The sequence below is a fragment of the Bombus terrestris genome, chromosome 8 (genome assembly GCF_910591885.1).
Source record: "Bombus terrestris chromosome 8, iyBomTerr1.2, whole genome shotgun sequence".
NCBI lineage: Eukaryota > Metazoa > Arthropoda > Insecta > Hymenoptera > Apidae > Bombus > Bombus terrestris.
Window position 1 is genome coordinate 3,515,610 of NC_063276.1, and position 15,663 is coordinate 3,531,272.

Sequence of the window (15,663 nt, forward strand, 5' to 3'; positions counted from 1 at the left end):
AATTTTGGAATAATTTGAATTATTTCATTACTTTGGGATATGGGAATTTTCGAGATAGCAATCATTTTTAGGACACAGCAATTTTGATGTAAGAAATTGTTGATTCCTGAAGTAGTGTTGGAAATATAATAACATTGAAGATTCAAAGTAATGATGAATTTTGGAATAATTTGAATTATTTCATTACTTTGGCATACGAGGATTTTCGAGATAGCAATCATTTTTAGAACACAGCAATTTTTGATGTAAGAAATTGTTGATTCTTGAAGTAGTGTTGGAAATATAATAACATTGAAGATTCCAAGTAATGATGAATTTTGCAATAATTTGAATTATTTCATTACTTTGGGATACGAGGAGTTTCGAGATAGCAATCATTTTTAGAACACAGCAATTTTTGAAAAATAATCATTTCTAGCCCACAAGAGTGCTGGAAGAGTAATCATTTTCACTATACGAACAGTTTCGTAGAATAATAATTTTTAAGATAGAAAAATTTATGAAAAATGACCATTTTTAACATAGAACACTCTTCGAAGATTAATGATTTTTCAGAATAACAAACATTTCTGGCAATTATATACTTGAAATTAGAATAATCTATAGACCATAGACTGTAGAGTATATAGTGTGTGAATGAAAGCGTGAATAAAGGAAGACGAACAAAGACTGTGAGAGGTGAACGTAGGAGATAAGAGAAAGATGTATGGAAAGTGAGAATAACGAACGACGAGGAAAAATAAAAAGATAATATTATAATCCATATATACTTTATTACACATACAAAATTAAACGTGCTATACATAGAAAATAAAATTGATTCGAATACCTTAACAATCTCGTTCTATCGAAATATAATTTTTAACGCGTGTTACCTACATTGGACAGAATTTTCCGCGTTCATTTTTACAAAAGTTAACGCGATTGAAAAATTCCAACGACTTGAGGAATTATGCGACAGCGTCAGCCGCATCCATCTAACGCGTATACTTCGCGAAATCGTCGAAAATAGCAACAAGCGACACGCACGTTAAAACGCGTAAAGTACTCGGCGTGTAAAGTGTTTGAGATAAAAAAATTTTTTTTTGGAAACCTTTGTCATAAAAATTCCGCCATTTCCAACATCGACGCGAATTACTTTCTTAAAAGCTGCAAGTTCGCTACAGCGGCATATCAATTTCTCCCTTGCTCGGTTGAAATTTTGAGATTTCGTGGAAAGATTGCCTAAGTGGATTTATTAAGGGAATATTCAACCGCGAGATTTTTCCAACGTCGAAATACAACGAAGTATCGCGGGCCTAGCACGGTCGAGAAATTAAATTAACTCGGTTTCTTGAACACGCTCAATGAGATCAATTAAGGGGAGGCTGTTTTATTCGCTGAAATTGCTACAGAGACACTGCGTTTGATTTTGAGGCGGCGCCACCGGTTGGATCGAGATTACTCCAACTTACTTTCAACTATGCGTTGCACTAATCATCGTCATTGATCGTATACAACGTAGACGTAACAAAATCCATTAACTCGGATCATGATATAGTCGTGTGATCGATTAGAAAAATGTTATTTATAAATTAGAGTGTATTCAACGCTGGTCCCAGCAAATTGTTTCAACGTTCAATTGAAAATTCAACATTCTAACTTTACGTGGTTTTTACATTAATTCTTATGCAATTCTTGTATCAACAAAAATTGAGAAATCGATCGGTCGGATAATATTGGGTTGGCAACTAAGTGACTGCGGATTTTGTCGTTAGGTAGTATTGGCAAAATCCGCAGTCACTTAGTTGCCAATCCAATAGAAGAATTTACGTAAATTTAGACGAACGAGAAAGAAATAGCAACGAACGACTTGTGAAATTAAATTTGGGTCTGGCAGTAACGAAAATGATAAAAATACAGGGGAAGATAATTATACAAAGGAAATAGCATAGATATCGTTCTTAAACAAACGTATATTTCATTAACATAGTTAGCTACGTTTGACGAGTATACTCGTCATCGTCCGCTCTTTGCCACGCGTCTTAGGCGCGACAGCTTCTTCGTCTTCTCAAAGAGGTCGCAACAGCTAACTGGTTGAAGGAACGAAAAAGAGTAGCGTATATTTTCGAAATACATATTTTACTTGGTTATTTTTAATTGTACAATTTGTTTATTTACAATTTTATTTAATATATAAGTATATTACGGTAGAAAAATGATGGAAAGAAGAAAGTTGTTAGAGGATCGATCAAAACGTAAAAATTTGGTGTTTTATTTAGAAAAAGGGAGAAGGAAGAAAGTAAAATGTCGCGTTAAGTATCGAATGATAAATAGAGAGTGTGCTGTGCCGATGTTTTATAGCCGTTCTCGTGTACAGATCGAAAGGATAGAATCGAGTTCCTTTTTCTGCCGCGATCCATTAACCTCCACGAATGCAAATGGTCGGCGAGCAAAGGCCAAGCTCTCTCGCTATTCCAGACATTCTAATCCGAGGCGAAAGTCGACTCTGTTGAGGTCTGCGACATGGATTGATTTTATCATGTGTGACTTTGTCCTTTTTTCTTTTTTCCTTTTTCTTTTTTAAATTCTCATTGCCTTCAATTTGTATAATTACCTATAACGACGCAAGAAAAAGATAATTTCCAACAATTAGAATGAGCAGTCGCTCTTGTTCTATTTATCGATAATGATCGGTAAGGCACAAGGTTCATAAGGAAGGGAAGAAATTCGTGAAAATCATTGTTTGAGACGCAAGTAAAAATTTGAGCAAGAAGAAATTCCCACCAAGATATTCAAAGTTATAAAATTTCTCAAGAATAATCAACGAGGGACAAGATTAAAAGAAATTCGTGAAAATCATTGTTTGAGACGCAAGTTTTAAAAATTGAGCAAGAAGAAATTCCTGTCAAGATATTCAAAGTTATAAAATTTATCAAGAATAAACAACGAGGGACAAGATTAAAAGAAATTCGTGAAAATCATTGTTTGAGACGCAAGTTTTAAAAATTGAGCAAGAAGAAATTCCCACCAAGATATTCAAAGTTATAAAAATTCTCAAGAATAATCAACGAGGCGCAAGATTAAAAGAAAACCATGAAAACTATTGTTTGAGACACAAGTTTAAAAAATTGAGCAAGAAGAAATTCCTGTCAAGATATTCAAAGTTATAAAATTTATCAGGAATAATCAACGAGGGACAAGATTAAAAGAAATCCATGAAAATTATTGTTTGAGACGCAAATTTAAAAAATTAAGTAAGAGGAAATTCCTATCAAGACATTCCAAATGACAAAATTCATCAAGAATAATCAACGAGGGACAAGATTAAAAGAAAACCATGAAAACTATTGTTTGAGACACAAGTTTAAAAAATTGAGCAAGAAGAAATTTCCATCAAGATATTCAAAGTTATAAAATTCCTCAAAAATAATGAACGAGGGACAAAATTAAAAGAAAACCATGAAAACTATTGTTTGAGACAGAAGTTTAAAAAATTGAGCAAGAAGAAATTTCCATCAAGATATTCAAAGTTATAAAATTCCTCAAAAATAATGAACGAGGGACAAGATTAAAAGAAATCCATGAAAACTATTGTTTGAGACGCAAGTAAAAATTTGAGCAAGAGGAAATTCCTATTAGAACATTGATAATATTAAAATATGAATAATATTCATGAAAATACTTGTACAACACACGTGAGACAATAATTTCCATCTGGACGTCAATCTTATTTTATTCGTCGATAATAGCCGACGAAGGATAAGAAAGATATATGTAATTTCGTGAAATTATTACGTACTTAAATCTTGCGTAGCAAAGTGAATGAAAATAAATTGCTACTAAAATATTTGCTTGCGCTGCTTGCAAACTTCATAACTCGAGCTTAATAAAGACTCTGTAAATTCAAACGAAAGTCCTTGGAAACGTTTTGCTTTGAAACTTTCGTGCTTCTGAAGTAACTCAAAATTAGGATCCATAGAAAATAAGTACGTACTCGTATACTCGAAACTTTAGACCTTGGCATTATAACGTGTCCTTGCTATTCTACAATTGCTCAGAAAACTCTTTGTACACGTTCTAGGAACGACATCATACATATTAATTTGAATAAAACACATTGTACATTGCGTCATAAAACAACACATATTTCCTTTTTCTTTTATTTTCTACATTGTAATAAATCACAATGTTTACCTGTGGACTCGACTACGTGTAAATATAACAATTACAAATTGTTCTGGACAATTTTATTTACTTTAATTATGCTCAGAACGTAGATGTAATTTATTTTTCAACAGAAACGAAGAAACGCATTGTAACATAGGAAATTCATAGATAAATATGTCGTTATATTTGTAACAGTTAACAGGTTAAATCTATGTTACAGAAGGCAATATAGAAAGGAAACTTTCTGTAATATAATGAATCGCATTTACGACTTACCGTTTACGTATTTATAGCTCGTTACAGCATAAAGAAGTAATAAAACGAGTCTTGACCATCGTACAGGAATCAACATAATATAACACGTCGATTCTTTAACGCTGGAAATTTTTTATCATTTTATTTGAATAAAAATAGCCTGCAGCAAAGTGTATAACACAGTAATATTGGGTTGACAACTAAGTGATTGCGGATTTTATCAATACCATCTAATGACGATCTAAAGCAGAACGCACGAGGCTTTTGTACAAAAAAGAAGCGTCAATGTGCAACATGTGTGGCACATATTCTAGAAGAACGTGAAGATGGTCTGCCAAGATCCACAAAGGACTTTGATCGTAATAAAAATAATACGAAACAGATAATAATAGCCTGCGCGCATTTCTACGTTTACGGGGAATGGAAAATCGCAGAAATACACAAAATATTCAATGTACAGTACGAAGTACAGTAGATAGAAGAAACAAAGCTCTACTTAAATTTGTTTAATTATAAGAATCATAAAAATACTAATTTCCATGAAAATCCTCGGTATAATAAAAAGAAAGGAAAAACAACAATATAGAAAAAGTTGTCGACACATGAAAATTAGCAAAAACGTATAACAGAAATAAAGAAACGAATGCAGCTGCGAGACGTACTAAACAAAAGAAATGGAAATAAATAAAAAACAGGCTCCTCGCAAAAGCAAGGAAATTTAGGTGCGAAATGTAGGAAATAAAAATGAAGCTAGAAATAGTCGTTTCATGTGAGAAAGCGGTCATAACAAATCAAGGAAATAAAAAATAACGAAAGATTGCCTTTTTCCGAATGAATGAAAATTTACCTGTGAAATGTAACAAGATAAACAAAATAAAGAATAATCGTCTTACAAATGAGAACAACTCCGAACAATTCTGAAATACGCAAAATTAAGAAGAAGAAAAAAAAAAAGAAATGAAAAAAGGAACGAAAAATTAGTGTTTCCATGGAATGTACGGAAAATTAAGAAGAAAAGAAGAAAAAAGGAACGAAAAATTAATGTTTCCATGGAATATACGAAAAATTAAGAAGAAAACAAGAAAAAAGAAATGAAAAATTAGTGTTTCCAAGGAATGTACGAAAAATTAAGAGGAAAAGAAGAAAAAAGAAACGAAGAATTAGTGTTTCCAAGGAATGCACGAAAAATTAAGAAGAAAAGAAGAAAAAAGAAACGAAAAATTAGTGTTTCCAAGGAATGTACGGAAAATTAAGAAGAAAAGAAGAAAAAAGAAACGAAAAATTAGTGTTTCCATGGAATATATGAAAAATTAAGAGGAAAAGAAGAAAAAAGAAACGAAAAATTAATGTTTCCAAAGAATGTACAAAAAATTAAGAAGAAAAGAAGAAAAAAGAAACGAAAAATTAGTGTTTCCATGGAATATATGAAAAATTAAGAGGAAAAGAAGAAAAAAGAAACGAAAAATTAGTGTTTCCAAAGAATGTACGAAAAATTAAGAAGAAAAGAAGAAAAAAGAAACGAAAAATTAGTGTTTCCATGGAATATATGAAAAATTAAGAGGAAAAGAAGAAAAAAGAAACGAAAAATTAGTGTTTCCAAAGAATGTACGAAAAATTAAGAAGAAAAGAAGAAAAAAAGAAACGAAAAATTAATGTTTCCAAAGAATGTACAAAAAATTAAGAAGAAAAGAAGAAAAAAGAAACGAAAAATTAGTGTTTCCATGGAATGTACGAAAAATTTCGCGATCGACTGTATTATGCGAGTTACGATAATGCATCCTCGTGGTAATCCACACGCGTGACCCTCGATCTTGCCAGCCTCTCGTGCAGTTCGCAAAACGCTCGTTGGCATTTCTTTTGCCACGGCGGACCGTCTCCGCCTGGTACGAGCTAATCAGAACTAGTTACGTAAAGACACGCGGAGACGGCCGCCGACATGCTTGATTTTCCACTCGCGATCCGACACGAGTAAACTTTGTAACGAATCGGCCTTTGGGCACATTCTGCAACACTGATGGAAACTCGCCTTAACAGTACGTGGTCTACATATGTTTAGCGAAAACTTGTCAACCTCGAGGAACCTTCTAAGTGCTACAAACTATCCTTCCTTACGTATTCTACGTACATTGAAAACATTTCTCACTTGTATTAAATGTATTTCAATCGTTGCTGGCATTAGACCCGCGAGAAATGTTCTATAGAATTTTCATAGAATTACAGCGATTTATTTTCACGAAGCTTTTTGTGATCTACTGTGTGTTCAGCTAAAACTCGTCAAGCTCGCAAACCTGCAAATTAGGGTTCTTCGTGTATCGTACATGGGGCTATCGGAAATATCTTGTGCAAATTTTATGAAATTACAGTAGTTTTTTTTTTTCATGAGTTTTTTACCATCTACATGAAGCTTGTCAACCTTGGACACCTGCAAATTATTGTTGCTTATGTACTGTACACGAAGCTATGAGAAACGTTTTATGGAAATAATTTTGATTTTGTAAAAGAGATTTCGTAAAATTATAGTGGTTCGTTTTGATGAATGTTTCATGATCTATATATGTTCACCTAAAGCTTGCCGTTCTAGGAAACGTCCAAACTATTTGTTACTCACACATCGCTACGTGTGTACTTTGAAAACATTTCCTATTTCTATTAAATACATCTCTGTCGTTGTTCGTATCGGAGCTCGTATCAGAGACATGATCTAGAAATCTTGTAAAATTATAACGCTGTTCAGTTCGACGAACCTTGCATGAATTTTTCAAAATATAAATAGCAATTTCCTGCAGTCGATTTTCATCAATTTCCTAGCAAGCTTCCCAAATGTTTGTGTATCTCATCGCCACTAAAATATCGAATAATTCCTTCTACATCCGCCGACGTTAAAATGCTCCGTTTGCTACAAAACAGATAGACAGATTGTAAGAAAAAAAATACGAAGAGACTTGGTATTTCGTGGCTGGAGAATGACGGCTGTCACAGAGGCACTAAACGGAAGTTGGCGCGTGATACGGGGAAAATGCGATCGCGGATAAGAGCAAAACGTTTGGCATTTCCATGCGCGGACAGGTATACGGCGACACGTCGCTTGTTTCCCATTTGCTTTCGCCGGTCGGAACTTTCACTCATTGTTAAAGCTGCTTCACGCTCGAATTCACCGCGTGGACATCTCGTTCGATCTCGATTCAACGGCTGTTACCGACAATCGTGCGTGGAAAAGAGCGTTTCGCAAGAGGAGCCGAGGGTACATCGATCATTTCCACGCCGGTAAGCACCGGCTACGAATTTACCGGAATCTCGTCTCGGTGTACAAGGCGGTACCGTTATTATAATGAAATGAGTTATTCGATTAGTTGGCCGCTTTGATGAACTTGGCGCACGCACCGAGCAACTGCGACCGAGCGCAATTCGATTACGATGCAATCGGGACGCATAGGTCTTTCGATGGTTTTACGAGAGCTGCGTCACGGCGAAACTACGCGATACTGTGAATTCAACTACGAGTTGCATGGAAATTGAGAATTTCGCGAAACGGTTGCAATTACGATGATTTATTACGATATATTATTTGCTTCTGCGTATCTTGTTCGTGTTATTCGTCGCGCAACTTCTATCTGTACGTTTGTGAGGCAGAAATAAAATCCCGTCTGATGTTGATAAATAAAGAAATAAATAAATTTGTATCGATCGGCGATAAAATCCGAGAAACTGAGATACGCTGAATTTTCGAACGATGGAATTGCGGAAACGTCGGACGCCGAATGTAAAAGCATTAGAATTGCGAGTCGGGAAATTTTTGAATCTCAACGTCTTGGGATAGCATCCGTGACGGAGAAGAGCGTTTGGTTCGGCGATATTGGAATTGCCGCGCGTCGGAAGAAAGAAACGCCGGTAATTGCAACGCGTCGAATTGGAGATACCACCGGGATCGCGGTACGCCGAATTTGTATGCATGGAATTACAACGCGGCGAATTATAAAACGCTGGAGTTGCAACGCGCCGAGGTAGAGTATATCCGAATTACGATATGGATGGGCCTGATTTGGACGTGCTGGAATTGCGACGCATCGAAACGGAGTTTGGAATTGCTAGATGCAACAGTATCGGAAAGTACTACGATGGCGAATGCCGTCTTGAAATTGCAGCATACCGAGATTGAGAATCGTTGAAATTCCGACGAACAGAATTCTCAGATGCGGAAATCACGATGTTTAGAATCCAACTATAAATACGTGTGAAGCGATCGCGTTGCCCGGGACTCGAACGTGGTGGACTCGGTTCGCGAGAAGATCGACGCTTCGTCCGCAACTTCGATTCTCGTCTCGTGTGGACATCGAACGCTCCCAATAGCGGCGATTAGTCATAGATTCGTGCATTGCACGCATGTGTGCCCAGTAAAAGGAAGGAGAAAAAATGACAGAGGTGCACGACTAGAGCCGGGTAGAGCAGCGGGGCACGGTGAGACTCGCGTCACGTCGCGGCGTCCTGTCCATCGAGGTGGGGTGCAGCCGTTGGACGGTTTCGCGGCGAACATCCGAGCGAGTCGCGGCGAGTGAGCGAGCGAACCAACCAGTCAACCTGAAACCGCGAACAGCCGCGACAGCGTGTGCCTCGTCGTTGCTCCGTGCGCTCTCGATGGCGCCAGGCATCGCAACTTTAAAATAAACATCGCGATTCCGCCGCGGGCGTCGTCGAGTATACGGCGCGCGGATCTTGAATCGGGTTTTGCCGCGCGAATATCTGTCACACGGTTGAAATACGGCCACGCGCCCGTGTAACTAGTTCACGATATCTTTTAATTATACGGCTCTAGATGTAGGATAAGTGGTTTAACCGGGTGGATTGATAAGGAGGATTTTTACCGTGAACAACGGTGCTTCGAGTTGTGAAAACAGGAATATTGATTAGTGAGAGTTGAAACGTTCGAGAAGTTAGTGTAACGGGGATTGCCGCGCATGGAATCTGTCGACTTTGCGATTGCCTTGGAAAGGTGCTGCAATTGTATCGGAATGCTCGTTGCAATTGCATCGCGGGGAAATCGAGCGACACGCCAATTACTCCCGTTGGAATCGCGCCGCCGCAATTCCATTCCAGAAGGAATTGCCTGCCGTTGAAATCAATTGCAAGGGAATTGACAGGCGTTGAATTACGAAGCAACTGTCATCGTTCCAACCGACCCATCTTTCGAGCAATTCCATTTCGTTGATTTTTCCGTGCCACGGAATTACGGTGCCAAGCGTGTTGCAACGTATCAGTCTCGACGACGCAGCAAAATCCAGAGAATTGTCAGCAACCTTGCGCTCGACCTCAAACTGAAGCAGCCTCTCGAACGCGCGACTCGAGCTCGGCTTAAGGCTCGAGTCAAGGAAATCGCATCGTGACCGAAATGCCGGGCTAAAATCCGAGCTAAAAGGACCGACAACCTCAAGGCAAAACGGTCGGTTCTGTGGCAAGTTCGCGCGAAGGTGCGGAGCGTTGAATCGGATGGAAAGCGAGTCGAGCGGAGTTGCGATAAAACGTTGTATGATCGGGAAAGGGGCAACTATGGCGGCCAGTCGGTGAAATCGAAGATGCAGCGAAAGCACGATCGGTCGAAGTTCAAAGTATAGCGGCGTCTATTGAGCGTTTTGCTCTCGCGTTACGCCCGTGGAAAGTCAAACGGACGGAGAGAAAAGGAACGAGCGAGGGAAGGAGAAGGTGAGAAGGGAAGGACGTGGTGTGTACGCCGACAGACTTTCACGTCGACTCTGTTTCTTCTGGATCGCGTTACGAAAATCGCGATCCGTTGCCCGAGTATCGCTGGAAAAACTCGATCACCGTTATATCGGAGATCGATGTGTCGCGAACCTTGTGTCACGATGCGAATTCAAAGGGGAATAAATCGCGAGAAGTAGAGACGATTTGCTTCTCGAATACGACATTTCGATCGTTCGCTCGTCTTTACATAATCGCGTAATGTATCTCACGAAGAATTTGCTCGGTTCGTGCGAGCAAATACGACTGGTCGGATGCAGAACATTTTTTCAGTGAAATCGTCGCGTGCTTTTCGGCGATCGTCCGTTGCGCGCTCCCGATCTCGAGAAAGCGATCGTTAACGCAGGTTGTGAACTCTGCAGTGGACATTTGATGGAATATAAACGTTGGCAGTTGAGACGTACAAGCGATAACGATAAATAACAAGGATATAAGTAACAGGCGAAGTACGAGGTGAAATATGGAAGAAAGTACGAGTCAAAGTTGAAGTTGGTCGGAAAGAACGTGAAACGGAAGAGTGTGTTTTTTATTCGACACGATTCTTCAAAGATAAAAGCTTAGGCCAAAGTCGGGTGATACTTTGCTTCTACCAAAGCCGGTCTTCTCGATAAGAGAGAGAGAGTGGAAAGATTAAGTAGCAAGTTTTAAACAGTTCGAAGTTGGTCGAATTATCGGTCCTCGAACCGACGTCGCTTCCTCGTGAACTTCGCCAGACTCCCGCCTCTAATCGAATCTTCCGCAGCAACGACGGATAAATCGATTACCAATTAATACCCGGAATTCTCTTGGGAAAGGGAAGAAAAAGATAAAAAAGCAAAATCAATTTTGTGATGGGGCAAAATTCGCAGACCCAAAAACCAATTTAGTTCGCAACTAAATAATGACTAGATTTCTTAAAGTTGCGAGAATTTGGTTAATTGCCCAGAACCACGAAATAAGACGACAAAAATTCAATTATAGCAGCTGGATTTCTTGGAATTGCGACACATGACGGATTGGAATTCGCTGGAAACGCAGTGAATAAAATTGTGCCGCGTTAGAATCGCTGCACGTAGAACCGAGGCGCGCTGGAATTGTCGCGCGTAGAATCGAATCGCGTTGCAATTGCGAATACAAGAAGTTCGACTAAGAAGTTCGCTGTGAAATCACCGCACACGGAATTGATCGGAATTGCCACTTTCAGAATCGACCCGCGGTCGTTGCATCGGAGTTGCCATTCGCGGAAATCGTTCACGCGACAATTGCGATACACCGAGTTTGGAATTGCTACGCCCGAGATTGGAACAGCACGCGTGCGGAATTCAGTTGTTTGGAAATTCCGACGTACGAAATACAGCTTCGCGAGAATGTCGGAATTGTCGAACGTATTAATTACATTCGAATAAAAAAAAAAATACCTCGAACGACGACAAAATATCGAAGACTATGGAGGAAGGTGGAAACAGAAAATAAACGGCTATACGATAAGAAGTCGATAATACGATGATCGATGGAGGAAAATTGGGCGCAGCACGCGTTTATTGGTTCTGACGGCCATAACTACGCGATAATGATGCGCATTATAGTCGCGATTCGTGCGTCATAAGGTTTCGACTGTCGGCGACGACGGTGACATCAATTTAGAGACTGTCCGCCGCGGCTAAATCTAATTATTTAACAAGCCGCTGGCCGTAATGCGCCTCGAGCGCGTACGCGAAATTGTGTGGAAGAAGGCGACCGCTGCGACGAACGTCGTTTCTCTTCTCCGCCTTCGTTCTTCTCACGGCTATCGACAGTTTAGTGCAGTGTATCGTTAGTACGCCGTGGTGTTTCGCAGTTTTATGCTGCCTTTGTGTTTGCAAACGCATCGTTTGAAGATACCAGGTATATCCAGAGTTTCTTGGAAGGGAAGCGTGGAAATGTCTGGCGACTTTTCCAAATCTTTGGCCATCTTTGGATTAATTTGGCCCTTTTTTTTTTCTTTTTAATATTAATTTTCTCGGAAATGTTGCGAGGTGCAAAGCAAAAGTACCACGAGTTGGTGAGCAGGACGAGTGAAATTGAAATATCGCGCGATTTATTGAATTTCGAAGAGAATTACGATCGATTTAAATGTTTCGGCAAATTTAAAAAGCCCCGTGTCCCGTAAGTTTCCACGCGCGAGACTGAGACCTTTGGTGACGCTTTTGATCGATTTCGATCGCAATTTCGCATAATTTTCCACGAGCTTCGTACGATGTACGGAAACCTTGTCGTTTAAAGCTTACGATTTGGCTATTTTTTCCCTCCATTTGTTCTTGAAACCATAAAACTGTCGTAGCCTTGACGTGTCTCGACTAATCCGGTTCACCTCGCAGCCCGATAATTGATCGAGCAAATTAAAAACTTGGGCAAATATCGTTAGAAATTCAGATTGCATTCGGATGCTAAAAACAGCGATGAATACAGCATTCTCGAATTATAAATACAATCACATCGACTCACGACCAAATATATCCGAATTCTTTTACAATTGTTTTCGAAATTGTTCTCGCTGTTCTAAAACCTTTGGTTCAGCCAGATAGATTTTTAGAGCCGTAAGTTTGTGGATCCTGTTACTATTAATTTATCGATATTAAATTGTATCTTTTGCTTGAATGTTAATTTATTCTGATTTTTTAAACAAAAGAATAGACGTACCTGACGTAAATAAAGCTATCGAAAATTTCAAAATCAGATTATCTTGCGACTATTTTTCTAGAAGAACGATAAGCATATCAGGATTAAGAATATAGTCAGAAATATCTTGTGTATTAGAACAAAGAGTTGGAGGGTAAGCTCGATCGGAAATATCGGATACTACATTGAAATATTAATAAAGCTTACGCAAATGAACGCGATCAATCAATAAGATTCAGTTGTATATCAGAATCGACGCTCGAAGGTCTCACAGCTGGATGATTCTTTTGTCTTCCACCTCTCTTACCTCTTCTTGCTCACCTGTGTCGTTCCACGAGGATTTTGCAGACAGGCACGAATGGAACACACCGCCTTTTTCGTTATTACGCAAACGTCACTTTGACATTTCGCTTGGTCATCGTTTAATTGCATCGCGACACGACAGAAAATAAACTATTTTCGTATCGAATTCGTTTCACTGGAAAATACAAATATTCGAGTTCAGTAAAAGATTCAGATTCGCAAAGATACGAATTCTCGGGTTTGTCTGGTTTATAAAAAAAAAAGAAAAAAAAATATTAGGCTCTTCCAAGTTTGAGTTTAATATCGTATTTATTTATTTTTCATTATCGATATAATGTCGTACAATTTATTGGAAATTTAAAGGCGAAAAAATGCATAAGACGAACGATTTCGTGGCTTTAACATCAAACTCATGAGGCCTGGTTTCAAAATTTAATTTAAACATTCAACATTTCTTTCGTTCGTTTAATTTTATACGAATTCTTCTATTATCTGACTAATCAATTTCACAATTTTTGTTAATGTAAGAATTTACGTAAAATTCGACGAACGAAATAACAACGAATGTAGAGTTTGAAATTAAATTTCCAAATCGAACGTTTGACCATGTCCGGCAATTACTTCCATGAAAATACCAACTTGCATAAATATCCGCGATCGCGTGATCACACGTTCTTGCGATTTTCTTACGGTGACTTTAGACTCCGAAAAATTATACCCTAGAAGTTACTAGAAATATGAACGTAATATCTGAAAGAGGTTAAGGGATACTTCATCCTCTCTTTATAAGATCGTTTTTTAATATATTACAAGTCATTTTATTATTTTTTCTTTCTTTTCATTTTTACAATATAAATCACTCGAAGAGAAACTATAACATGATACACGTTTCAAGGATCTCTGAATTCTAGAACTAATAAATCTTACGAATCTGGGAAAAATGAAAGTATATAGTTAATAAGTAGGAATATAGTTAATCGATAAGAAAGTGGCGTGAATCATGTGAAAATTGCCTCGCTTAACTTATACACGATGCATCAGAGAAATTGCGCGAGGTTAGAATTTTATTTTACGAAAAAAGAGTATCATATGTACCTAACCTAATATGTATACGTTACGATCCGACAAGAAGCAACCTAACCTCGTAAGAGAATCTCGTACTTAAATGAAAATTCGTGGACAAGAACGTATCCTCGCGTGATATGAAAATCACGCTTTCTAATTAACTTTAATGCAGTTATAAAAATGCTGGCTGCGCGATCAATGGAAATGGCGGCCCGTTAGGTTAGGAAATCTCGTTCCAATAGTCGTATCACGTACGAAATTTATTTTTCTTTCTCTCTTTCTTTCTTTTGCTTCTCTTTTCTTTTTTTCCCGAGGAGACAGGAATAGCAGAAACATATTTTTATTTTCACGGTGGTCTCGAGTTATGTATAACGTTTATGTGGAATTAGTCACGCGAAAACTGACTGTGAAACGTAGAAACGCAAGAAAGAGTGTCGAACTTGTTCTTCCCAGTCGGGTTAATAGAAGTTCCGTGCGTTTCACACTTGATAATCCATTCCTCGTTCCTGTTTTTCAACCGACCGTTGTATTTTAGGATTAGAAAGCGGCCGGACATTTTTTTCCATTAACCTTAATCAATCGTCGCGAATGAATTCCTGTTCTCCTGCTTCTTCGTTGCTCGCTTTTTAATTGCAAATAAATCTCTCGACGATAATTGGTTGATTTACTACATAAATACCGTGAATCTGATAGTCTACAAATACTTAAAAAATTGGAAATTTGAAAGCGTAAAAGCCCACCGACATATACGACGCGCGAGAACGTATAAAATATTCAAAGTGCTACAGCATTCTTTGATATGACATCATCTGTGTAATATTTGTATCGTAATGATATAATATTATATTAGATTTAAAGTTTAAAGGCTGTAGAATTCTCCGATGATGAATCCTACAGTTTCAAATTTTACGATTCTCCGTTTCGGAGTTCCGTATTGCCTACGGAACTCTCGACTTAGAAGTAGTCGTTTCCGAAGATCCCAACTACAGAGTTCCCTGTTTCGCACTTGTCGAATACAGAATTCCCAATTTCAGGATTCTCGATTATGAAGTTGCGAGTTCCTTTAAAACCTTGCCGTGTTAGAGTGCCAAACTGCAATCGCAATATTAGAGTGCCGAGGTTAAAAAATGTTCTACTTCGAAGTTCTCAATTTCAGAGTTCTCCCGATCTTTGAGTTCTGAATTCTAGAGTTCTCTGTTTGGGAGTTCCGAGTTCTTGAGTTCTCGAGTTCTCCGGGCTTTCGAATTCACAACATCGAAGGTACCGATTTTAGAATTCTCCATTTCAAAGTTTCCAATTGTAGAGTTCCCGAATCGAGAATTCCTGTTTCAGAGTTCTCGGTTCCGCCATATTAAAATATTCGATCTAATTCAGTATCGCTTACACATTATTAATATTTAATGAATGAAATAAATCTTCGGTGAAACTCTGTTTCGTTAATTGCACTCGCGAATTTATGTTTATGGAGGTGTGAGAAACTTATGGTTGAAACGAAAAATATCT

The 15,663-nt window shown here is 38.2% G+C and overlaps 1 protein-coding gene across 6 annotated transcripts in view; it reads left to right on the plus strand.

The window, feature by feature from the left end:
* The window catches only part of LOC100647622 (IQ motif and SEC7 domain-containing protein 2), a 138,200-nt gene that overhangs the window by 69,155 nt on the left and 53,382 nt on the right, over positions 1-15,663 (plus strand). The window contains exon 1 of one of the 6 annotated variants that reach the window (XM_048407965.1): positions 6,022-12,018. The exons of the other annotated variants lie outside the window; for them this stretch is intronic. The gene's annotated coding sequence lies outside the window, so the exon portion shown is untranslated. Of the gene's footprint in view, positions 1-6,021; positions 12,019-15,663 lie in introns of those variants that run through there. 6 annotated transcript variants of the gene reach the window in all.